Source organism: Sceloporus undulatus, chromosome 4 (assembly GCF_019175285.1).
Source record: "Sceloporus undulatus isolate JIND9_A2432 ecotype Alabama chromosome 4, SceUnd_v1.1, whole genome shotgun sequence".
NCBI lineage: Eukaryota > Metazoa > Chordata > Lepidosauria > Squamata > Phrynosomatidae > Sceloporus > Sceloporus undulatus.
Genome location: NC_056525.1, coordinates 80,276,544 through 80,288,492, shown reverse-complemented (window position 1 = coordinate 80,288,492; position 11,949 = coordinate 80,276,544). Strand labels below are relative to the sequence as shown.

Here is an 11,949-nt window from a genome sequence, read left to right as displayed (position 1 = left end):
ATAATAAAATAGATAAGAGTAAACCTGCCCATGGCGTACAATCTAAGAAATAATAGAATAATACATATAAATAACACATAACAATTTGCCTCATCCTTGGGAAGTCTACTTTTAGGAAAAAGAATGCCCTTAAGGGGGAAAAAAAACCTAGACTCTAAGTGCATGTTTAACTATGTAGCCCTAAAGCTAAATCAAAGCTCACATAATTTTATATTTAACTTTCCCAAGAATTGTGAAATAGAAATAGAAGGAGCAAATTCACAGTTGGCACATTGCATTGAATTGCCATGTTGGTTAATCTGCAACATAAATCCCTTTGTTCCAGTTAAGAGCCATTAGGAGGATCATACCTCTCAGTGATGTCAATAATTGTAACCTTTACATAAATGTAATTTTATATAGTGCAAACACATTTTATTTATAATACTGAAAAGAAAAGAATTGTGCAGTTTTAAACCTGTATGTATTCCAACCACATTAATCTGAATGGCTGGATGGAGGGATCCCAAACATCTGGATGATCATTGGTTTTAGATGTGAAAGAGAAATATGAAAATGAATTTTACATATGCAAATTAATTCACTAACATATTTATAGAGTGTAAAATGCTCCATTTTGCTTCTAAGGCTGCATATACACTGCAGAATTAATGCAGTTTGACTCAGCTCAGTGATATGGAACTCTGGGATTTATAATTTGAAATATATTTGGCCTTCTGTCAGAATTCTGATGCCACAACAAGTTACAAATCCCAGGGTTCCATAGGATGGATGTTTCCATCCAGCCATGTTCCATGGAAACATACCCTTGCATTTAATGATATTGATAAGACACATATTTTGTTCCATAGGATGGAGCTGTGACAGTCAAAGTGGTGTCAAACTGCATTAATTCTTCAGTGTGACAGCAGCCCGAGTGCTTTCATCACTCTGATACTTCATGATCGCAGAACCAACAACCTTTGCATTGTGATTTATTATTGGACATATTGTCCTTGCTTAACTATTACTATTTTAACCCTGTATTTCACTGCTAGTTACCCTGAGTGACAATTTTGGCAGAAAGGCAGAATATAACTATGTAATGACTACTTGTGGGTTTTTACTTAATTCTTAAGAGGTTCAAGATTTTTTGTAGCCTGTATCAATTAAGATGGATTGCATTTTTAGTATTTTCAGATGCCTTTGGGAGCTTCACAAGAAGGGTGTGAAAGTCAGTGATCCTCTATGCTTTCAGCATCAGGTGTACAGATCACAGCACAATCATTGTATAGTTACTTAGAATTTACTTTCAGGTAGCTTCAGGAAGTTCACTTCTTCTTGTCTAGACTGATATTATTATGAAGTCAACACTGGCAATATTTGGAGGGGTGGGGGGTTCAGGAACATGTGCTCAGTTTCATCAATTATAAACACACGGAGAGCTAGTGTAGTGTAGTAGTTTGAGCACTGAACTCTGACTCTGAAAAACAGGGTTCAAATTCCAGCTTGGTCATGGAAAGCCACTGGGAGACCTTGGGAAGTCAAACTTTCTAAGCCTCAGAGGAAGGCAAAGGCAAACCTCCTCTGCCAACAATAGCTAGCCTTTCTGTTCTATCTTCTTCTAACATCTAGTACAGAAGGGGTATGATGTCTTCAGCTGGCATCCTGCTTTGACAGGTTTGACTCTGCATGGGGATAGAAAAAACCTGTTGCTGCATCAACACATGTATAATGTTGAGGCTAAGAATAGAGGGGGTGCAGCTAGCATGCTCCACATTTTTTTCACATGCTCCACTGAACAGTAAAGCACAAAAATGTATGCATAATTCCTGACTTTCAAAGGGAGAATTAGCCTTTTACTATGACCAATAAATGTAGTTTTGAGTGGATGTTTGTGTGTGATTACCCTTACCAAGACATGGCATTCCTCCTCCTCTAAATCCACTCCAGTATGTTAGGGAAACTATAACCTATTCTATGTTCCTAACCTTTCCACTTTGTGAATATTTGGAAGGCAGTCTATAAATATAATGGGTACATTCTCAACCATTACAGGGAACTCAATTCATTCAATGATATATGGCAAATCTTCAGAGATTATTGGCTATTATTATTACCTCCCAACATACCTCAATATTCAATGTGGAATGGTCACGAGATAATTTTCTCATTAATTTCAGATGAAACTTGCTTGAGTCCACCCACAGAGCATGATTAATATTTACAACATCTTGAAATGCATCCAGGCTTTGCTGCCAACAGCAATGGAAGTGTTCAACAAACAGCTCTAATTTTTCTACTTCATACGGTGGATTTTGAGGAACCATTGTTGTTTGGTGTGCTAATAGCTGGTGCCATCTGCACCAATCCTATTAACTTGCCTGAACTAACACCAACTGGTACTAGGATTTGCATCCTGAATGTGTTCAGAACATTATGTGTTCTGCTATAAAAGACCTACAAAACACCATCTCGGGAATTATTCTTGGAAAACAAAAGTAATCACTTCTCTTTCTATGTGTACGCTATATGATTATTCAGTCTTTAAGACTGCACCAAACATCTCAGTACTGCAGTTACCACCCATTATTCACTAGGAGCACCTTTCACCAATGCTGTGTAGTAAACAGAGATTACATGGTATAAACTGCAGACTACAGTAATTTCCAGGTGCTGTGTAGCAGACAAAGAGGAAGGAAATAGAAAGGACAGCTCCAGCAATAAAACTGCAAGCTCAGCTGCAATGAGGAGGCATTCCTTCCAATTCCAATTTTAGAACAAGCATCTAATTTAAAGGATTTCAAAAGGACGTGCCTTGATTATGCTATTAAAGCATTTTAGTATTTCAAGTGTTTATTAATCCTCTTTAACAATTCACAGAAGTACCATGAAGATGTTATTTTCAGTTTTGTATGAGATGATGATGATGATGATGATGATGCCTGCCTGCCTGCCTGATTTCCTGGTTTGGGATACTGATGATTATACATTTGCCAGTCCATCATGGATAACTTGTTATTTGAATCAAGCAAATAGACATTGCTCTCTGTCCAGTGTTCTGTTCTAAACAGTTTATTTCTCTTCCCAGATTCTCGAAAAAACACATTTGAAAATGCTGAGGTAAGAAATCACTGCTGAGGTTGGATGAAGGACCAATGGAGGGAGAAGGCAATGCACTGAAAATCTGAAGGGACAGCCTTCACTGTACATTACATTGTTTACTACTACTGATACATGTTTCACTATAGTATGTTCCATACTGTAATGCTGACAGATATAGCAAGCATTCCATCTGTTTATTCTGAGAGATGGTCTTTATGCAAGTGCATTACTATTATGCATTTTCATAGATAATGTGCCAGACAGCATGAGGAATGACAACAACAACAATGCAACTAGAGTATAATTAATTATATAATCCTGTCCATTCCTGCCTTGGTAAACTGTTTCTTACAAGAGAATACTTGAAGGGCAGAATAGGATTATTTTATATTTAAACTTAATAATATAATATTTATTTATTTATACCCCGCTACCATATATATTTTTTAATCACCTGTGAAATGAAATTTCGCTTTTCATATCTGTCAGATTTTAACAGTAGTGAAATATTTTTTCTATTAAAGTTTTTATTGATTTTGATACACATACAAAAGCAAGAGAGAGAGAGAGAGAGAGAGAGAGAGAATCTAAATGAAGTTGGTGCCTGTAAGAGAAATGTTTCAGTGATAGCAAGGCAAAAAAGACCACCAGACCATTGAATGATGGATGTTGAATTTTTGTCTTTTCATTCTTGAAGTATTAATGTCTTTGGAGTATTAAGAGCATAATTTAAAAGTCCACAAGAATTTATAAACATCTCCCCCCCCTTAACATAACACTGATATATTGCAAAGTATCCAAATATAAGAGCCACAAGTGGAAACGTTGACATTATATGTGTCTCATATTATAATGTCCTCATTATATCACAAACATTTGCCTGTATCAGGCATCTTCTTCCTAAAAAGACATAGTGGTGTCCAACATATTTATTTTATTTATTGTACCTGAAAATTTAATGTTTGTGGATCAACTACAATTTTAAATTTAGAGAAACATGAAATATATAAGGAAATCTAATTTTCTATCAACATGCACAGGATATTTCAACTCAGTTCTTGAGTTTGTTAATATCAAAACTTCCACTTTTAACAAACATGTAAAAGAAAAAATTGATGGTTTCCATAATTCTGAAAATATACTTAGTGCTCCCAGCAAAGTAAGAGGTGCTACAGCACTCAGAATTTTAAAACGGAGGTGCGTTACAGATGGGCCCAAGAGTTGTCGTTGCTGCGCTGTGATTTTCGCGCTTTTTTTGCAGTGCGGAGGAGTCATGCAGTTTGGCTGCTGCAACTCCTCCGTGCTGCAACCGGCAGCGGCCCGAGACCGCCCCTCTTGGGCAGTCTGTAATGGGCCTTAATCTAAGAAGCCATGAATGTTTGACATGATTTAATAACATTCTTAATTGTGCCAGCTCTGGGCTGGTCTACAATGTATATGTAGTAACATGCCCATCAAAGTGAAAGCAAATATGTCAATAATATGAATAATTTAGTTGTTTACAAATGATTGTTTTAATGTTTTCATGGTGAAACTCACAACCATTCATTATCTTCATAGACTCTGGTTTATATTCTTGGGCCAACTGCAGGTTTAATTCATAATGTTTAAAAATACTGTTTCAAATCCTTGAAAGAAATATACCGCTATACTGAAATGCTAAAACAAGCATTTTGCTTTTCAAAAATCAGCATCAAGTCGATGGTATTCTTGCAACAGAATAAATATATGAAAAACCACTGTTAGAATGATGCAGAGGACACATTTGTTGTTGTTTTCATGATCTTTTGCAATGTGTTTGCTGGTTTCCACAGCCTTGTTTAAATTCAAGCAAAGACCTTTTTGCACCAGCTCTGTAGGATTTCACTTGTGAGTTGTACATTTAATTCGCCATAGCAGATGGTGATGAGTGGGTGAGGCACTGTATATTTGCAACAGATTCCTTATCCTACAAAATTAATTAACATCTTCATACAGAGAGTTAGAATCAGCATTGTATTATTTCTATGGTTTTAAACAAAAAAAATGATATTTAGCATTTCCTTTACTGAGTAACATAAATCTAGTCATCCAAACTGAAACTAACTTGTAAATAAGTATCATACATTCTGCTTGAGCATTACTTTTTCCAGATGTTGCTATGAAGAAGGTTGCTAAGGAAATTAATCAGTGCTCAATTATACACAGTACAATGGGGTCTTCAAAGCACTTGTTTTCTTCAAGCTTCCATATCCTACAGAGATCTTTGAAATAAGAAATCAAATTGTGAACAAGGAAATACAAGTTTTGCTCTTGAGAACATAACAATGCTTTAGGAAAAACCATCTAAAAACAAGCAATATTAAATGTGTGGCTAAAATACTGCCATATTGTCAAACCAATAGTCAGGCACATCTTGTTTCCAACATGCTCTCTAAGTATGTGAGATAATATATATAAAGATATGAGACAACAAAAGGTAGGATGAACTTTCTCATCACTCTGCCTGCTTGGCTTGGCAAATGTTAGAAATACATCCTCATTCTCAATATATGCCTAAAGTTATCTAGGCCAGCAGTATCTGCATTTGTATTCATTTATTGGTATATCTCTATCATTTTGAACAGAATATCCAGTGGCATTCATTCCATGCAACCCAACTGTGATAAATTTTAGCAACTCACACTTTTTTAAATTAAAATTTTATTAATAAATTCTAAAACTAAATATGACAACAAACAGTACACCAAAACAACAATAAATACAGGCAGTAATCCAGATAAGGCCCTGAAAATTATAGATAAAAGGTGTGTTCAGGGATCCTGAAAGACATCTTTCCATAAAAAAATAGGTAAAATTGGGAGAGGTCTTGAGATTAAATCTTGCTGGATGTATACAATAAATGTGTGCCAAGTCCTATGAAAGGTCAATCCAGAGTGTAAGCCTCTCGCACTGTTATTATCTGCCATTTTCTCCATTAATCACAAGTCCCCGAGTCTAGTCCACCATCCTACAATATTCAACTTTCTAGTTTTCCAGTTCTTGGCCATCTCAAGCCAAAAGCAAACTAATAAGTTCTTTATGCTGCAGGGCTTTATTTTCATTCATAAAAATGGAGAACAGGAGCAGGAGTGATGATAATTGTATATTTCGTTTAGTGATCTTGGAGATCAGTTGTAAAATTTCTGTCCAATACTCATGGACTAAGGGGCAATCCAGCCACATATGTACAAAGTTTCCCCTATCTTCACAATTCCTCCAGCATTTTGGATTAGCATTGGTAGACATATGAGCCAATTTGACTGGGGTGAGGTACCACTGATGGACCAACTTGATAGTATTCTCTTTAATGGCAATGGACCTAGTTTTAAATGGTAAATGAGTCCATATATTTTCCCAGGTCTTACTATCAATTGAAAGAGAAAATTCTGCTTCCCATCCTGCCTTATGAAGTGTTGAGTTCCCAAATGTTTCTTCTAGCAGACAATTATATATGCATGCAATTTGGACTTTAGAATATATAGCCAGAGAGATGCACATGTTTTCAAAAAAAGTAAGTGGGCGAGGATATTCCTGTGTCTGAAGCAGTTTTTTAAGAATTGTATCTGTATTATTTGATACCAGTTCTGATGACCAGGGCCTAGAACACAGATTAGTTGCTCCGTTGTGACAGTTGTCCCATTGTGGAACAGGTCCCTAACTGTATACAGGCCATAAACCTCCCAACCTCGAAACTGTGTGCATTTTTCTGGGCTCTGGAAAAGAGGGTGAGTAAGAAAAGGACGTAAACGGGAAGGGCAGGGAGTAGCAATCACATATAGAAATAACAACAATATATTTCTAAGTATGTCAGAAGCAACAAAAATCAACTAGTCTTGGAAACACTAAATGAACATGGTAAACATGGAGCAATGAATGAAAACAGAAAAGTGACTGCAGAAGAAACTGATTAATGGGAAGAGTTCAATCTGTGGAGATGAACAGATGGCCCAAATAAAGTTTCTTCCAACTACTTTGAAGGCGGGGCATTTAGATGATGAACGTCTCCAAAATGAGTGGAAGCCATACTGAAGCTATGCTCTAGGACTAAAAGCTGGAGCAAACAGAGCCCAGGATAGTTCACCTTACCATGGAAGATGCATATCTTTGTCCCTGCATATGGATGCCCCAATGTGAATGTGAGGCTTCAGCAAAACAAATAAAGTACGACAACTCCAATGCATGTAATTACAACGTACACAAAGCAGATAGTTAAACGGGGGGCAAGGGTTAAGGGAATATGTAGTCGGGGGAGGGTGGGGCTCCATGATTGGGCTTTGCCAATATATCACTTGCACACTAATGCCCTGTACAGGTGGAGCATTGCGCATACGACTGTGTGGCTGATCAAAGGGGTGGCTATCCAATGGGATGGCATCTGAGTGGGCTGGGCACACCTGGGCTGGAGGTGTTTGTGTGATGGTGCACATGTATGGTGGGGAGTCAACAACAACAACAACAAAAACCAGTGGTGCGATTTGAGCCGTGAGGACAACAAGGTTTGACTCGGTTTGGGGAAAAAGGAGGTTCGAGACACTTTTTCCTGCCCATCTGCTCAGCCCTGCCATTGTAGCAGTATTTGAAAATATGTCCGTATCATTTCCCACTTCCTAGTAGGGCATTTCAAGAAGAAACAACTCACTTGGTATGGTCTCTCTACAGTTGGTAGCAGTCATTTACTCAAAAACAAATGAACAAGGAACATAATTTTGTCGCATCATAAAAATTAGCCTCCTTACCCAAGAAAGTGTGAGGTGCAGGCAATATGTCCCAATGGTGATCCAGTGCAGGTAAATCCAGGGTGGGCTGGTTGCACCCAAACAGTCAGTCAACCTGGGCTGGTAACAATCCAGGGGTTAAACTGTCAGACCTGTCTGTCTGTGATTTCCAGCAACATCTGTTTAGGCAGAACGTAAACTGAAGGTTGGAAATACCCAGCAATACTGAAGCAGCCAAGTTGAATGGAAAACAAGGCTGGGTGTAAAAGTGAACAGCAGAGGGTACTTCTTGTCTGTCAGTTTTAGGGTAACGTTGAGCATTTACAGACATCTAGGGTTAGCAGGAACAAGTCAAAAATCTCACTGGTATAGTTCTCTCAATATATTCTGTGCCCCTGAACTTTATGAACCCAAGACTGGCTGGTGGGTAATGTAACTAATCTTTTTTAGGATCTGGCTAATTACAGACACATCAGTACGACTTTTGTAAAGAGCTGCTGAAGGCTATAATTATTTAACACATAAAATCAGTCTTGCTAAGGAAATTTTAGAATGCAAAGTGAAGTCTTGCTTTACTAACCTTGCAAAAATCTTGGAAGGAGAAAACAGACATGGGGAAAAAGGATAATTCCGTTTACACTCAGGTTAGATGCATGCTGGAATTTTCAACAAACCTTTAGATAAAAAGCAGCTATTTTTATCAGAGGAAAGGAGCCACTGCGTGATGCACTTTGAGATAATGTGTGATTACTTTGGAAGAAAAACCAAGATGAACAGTTATATATTGCACATTTAAAACAGAGGTGGGACACAGTATCCAGATGCTTCAGTACCATCCAACCCTTTCAGGTTTTAGGAAGGGTTTTTTATTTTTATTTTTTGCTGTAAGAGGTTCGATCTACAGGCTGTGGGGGGAAATGTATTCCATCTGATCTGTTTCAAACCAAGGGAGGCTCTTTTTTTCCACACTGGAAGTAGCTTTTAATTAATTCTAAGTTGGGAAAAAGTAGGAGGGGCCTTAAAACATGGCTAAATTGCCCTGAATAGATCCCCAGGACTAAAGTTGGGCGGCTTCTCAGAAAAAAACAGATGTGTGGCAATCTAAGCTCCGCCTAGGCTTATGTGTAGCTAAAGGATATGGGATGGATGCAAATCTCTGATGTAAACTGTTGTTTGCCCATAATGATGGGGATGTGCAGAAAGATTGTGGTTAGTTTTCAGTGACATTTGAGGATTCCTACAATACATGGTAAACAAGTGATTGGATGAAATCTATATTGCTCTTGTTAGGATCACAGTAATATACACTCTCCTTCAGCAACTACCCCACAACTGTAATTCCATTAATTTTATAAAATACGTACCTATCATAAACTGTTGATGGAAGGACATTTTTGTCTTGCACTATAATAATACATTCATTTAAAAAGGCTTTAAACTAATTATTCCCACCACTGTGGTAATCTCTTTTAAAAAAAGTCATTACTAGCTAGTCCTAAATAAGTGCACATGTTCATGTAACTCATCTTAGTTATGAAGTGTAGCATTGCAGTTTTATGAAGTATACATTTCAAATTAGCAAAAGAACCTGAGTAAAACATAAATGTAGAGTGAATATTACATTTAATAGATCTACCAGAAGGAAAGGTGCTATTGTATAAACAAGGCAGAAAAACCCATTTAATACAAAATGCATTTCCAAAACTGTACTACTTTTTAGATTCCAGAGGTATGGGTGACAAACTTGGCAAAATCAAAACTAGCTTGAAACTCAAGAGCCTAGGTTTTAGTCATCATAAATTAATTCAGTGGGCACTACTACTTGTGTGTAACTTACACTCATTTCTGCAGGGTTTGAAAATAACCATGCCGCCAGTACCTAATGAATTCTGCCCACTAGAAGCAAACAAAGAAAAATGTTATTGAAACTGATGCTGTAGATATGTTTAATGGATTGCACTGTGATTTTTGTCATGCTCTTGACCTTTGGTTTTAGAAGACATCCTAACATACAGAAGCTCAAGATCTTCTGTCCAAGGGTTTCATTAACACAATAATTTGGATGCTACCTCTGAATTGTTATAGGACAATCACTGCTGATGCTAGCCATCTCTAACCTGTTGGCTTTGTTGCACTACAACTCCTAATTCTGATTGTGACATTGTAAGAATACAGCTGGAGAACAACAGAATGGGAAAGGCTGACCCCAGAAAGCAATTGCTGAAGGTGACAAGCAATTTATTTATTTATTTTTCCATAACCTTAAAAAAGAAAAAGAAAGGACCTTTGAAATCCAGGAGCTACGTTCAAGTACTTTGTTCCAGGATACAGAAAGATCTTGTAGTACAGTGATGGCAAAACTTTTAGGTTGCTCAAACTAAGTGCCCAAACTAAAAAGCATTCCGGCACCAGGTTTTACCCAGTGCTGGGACTTTGGGGGGGAGGAGATGGGACTTCCACCCTCCAAGATATAACATGGCTATATCTTTGAATTCTGTTCCAGGATAGTTCATCATGAAAGTAAGTTCTTCCGAAGTATTCAAACCTGCACAAATATCATTTTACTGTTAATATAAACTACATTAGGGTTAGATTCTTTCTTGGTAAGATAAACCCAGAAAATGATGAACCTGGGTATATCAGTAAGAGCAAGATTGGGTAATACCACTAAACAATGGCTGAAAAAAGGAAAACTACTGAAAATGTGGCTTCCAGGAAATGAAGTAACACACACCTAAGTCTCTTACTAACAACAAGCCAGGCTGGATGATGTACAGTCAGCCTCTACATTTGTGGCTTTGACTTTTGTAGTCTTGATTATTCACGGCTTTGATTAAGATGTTCTCTCTAGGAATCTAGTTCCTCCAGCACGATTCTATGGTCAATATACATCAGAAGTCATGCTGGAAGACCTAGAGATTCCTAGAGAGAACACTTCTCTAGGGCATTTGTAGGTTCTCCAGCACAACTCCATGGTCAACATTTGCTAGATGTTGACCACAGAATTGTGCTGGACAACCTAGAGATTCCTAGAGAGGTGTTCTCTCAAGAAAAAAATAATAATGTTTTTGTTGTTTGAAGTTTTTCCACTTTCATGGGGGTCCTGCGCCCCTAACTCCAGCAAATGTGAGGGCTCACTGTACTAGTGCTGAGATTAAATTCATCTGAGTAACAAGAAGGAGTTGGATGCTGCATTCCTTGTAAGATCATCGTTATGGTTGCCTCACCCCTTGTGCCCTTTCTCCTCTGTTGAGCAAGAATAGAATCTGCCAACCCTGCCAACAGCTATATTTTATATTTGTTTCTTAAAACTGGATCATGTAACAGCAATTCTGTCCAAGTGTTCCCACCAGGCCAATCTAGGAAAATCTCTTTTGTACTAGCAGTTTTTTCCTACCCACTCCATATTTGAGAGATTGTTGGACAGGAGGAGATGTAAAACACACAAAAAAATCTTTCTTTCCAGACAAGTCCCATCCAGACAATTTATAGCTATACTGGCACAGCTTGAATTAGATATTACTTCCCAGTATCAAAAGTGTGGAAAACAAATGGGCTTAGCTGTGAAATAAAAGTATATTTGTGCCATTAGATGCATGCATAGTAAAGGAATAATACCAAAATTAAAAGCATGAGAGCCTCAGGGGTTAGAAATATATGAAGGAACTGTCATAAAAACATCTGAACACATTTAAAAATATGGCAAGTCCATAGCCATTCTACACACTTTCATTTATTGTCTGGACAATTTAAATACAAATAATTCAAACACAACAAGGTTATGAAAAAAAACCATTTACAATATTTTTCCTCCGAAATGATCTAAACTAGCAAGTTAAACATGAAGTTATACATTGTAACTAAAATATACAACTGCCTGGTCCTAAGAAAGTTTTTTTTTTAAATTTCAGATAGTAAAACACATTATAAGAGAAAAGATTCTGACTTGCCTTCCCCACTAATGCTTAGAAAATGCATCAAAACTTTCCCAGAAAACTGCACTCTGCAGGTGATGTAGAAAAACAAATGTTTTACCCAAACATTTGAGGGTATTTTTCTTTTCTTCAAAATTAAAATTATTTCAAAATGTAAATGAACTGATTAAATTTAGGATGCAGCCTTTGCTGTT

At 37.2% G+C, this 11,949-nt stretch overlaps 1 protein-coding gene across 8 annotated transcripts in view; it reads right to left on the bottom strand.

Annotated features, from left to right (window-relative positions):
* Positions 1–11,883: 11,883 nt before the first annotated feature.
* Positions 11,884–11,949, bottom strand: part of ELAVL4 (ELAV like RNA binding protein 4) — a 141,301-nt gene continuing 141,235 nt past the window's right edge. For all 8 annotated transcript variants that reach the window (XM_042465405.1, XM_042465403.1, XM_042465406.1 and 5 more), the window contains one exon: positions 11,884–11,949. This exon is cut by the window's right edge and continues 2,365 nt beyond it. The gene's annotated coding sequence lies outside the window, so the exon portion shown is untranslated.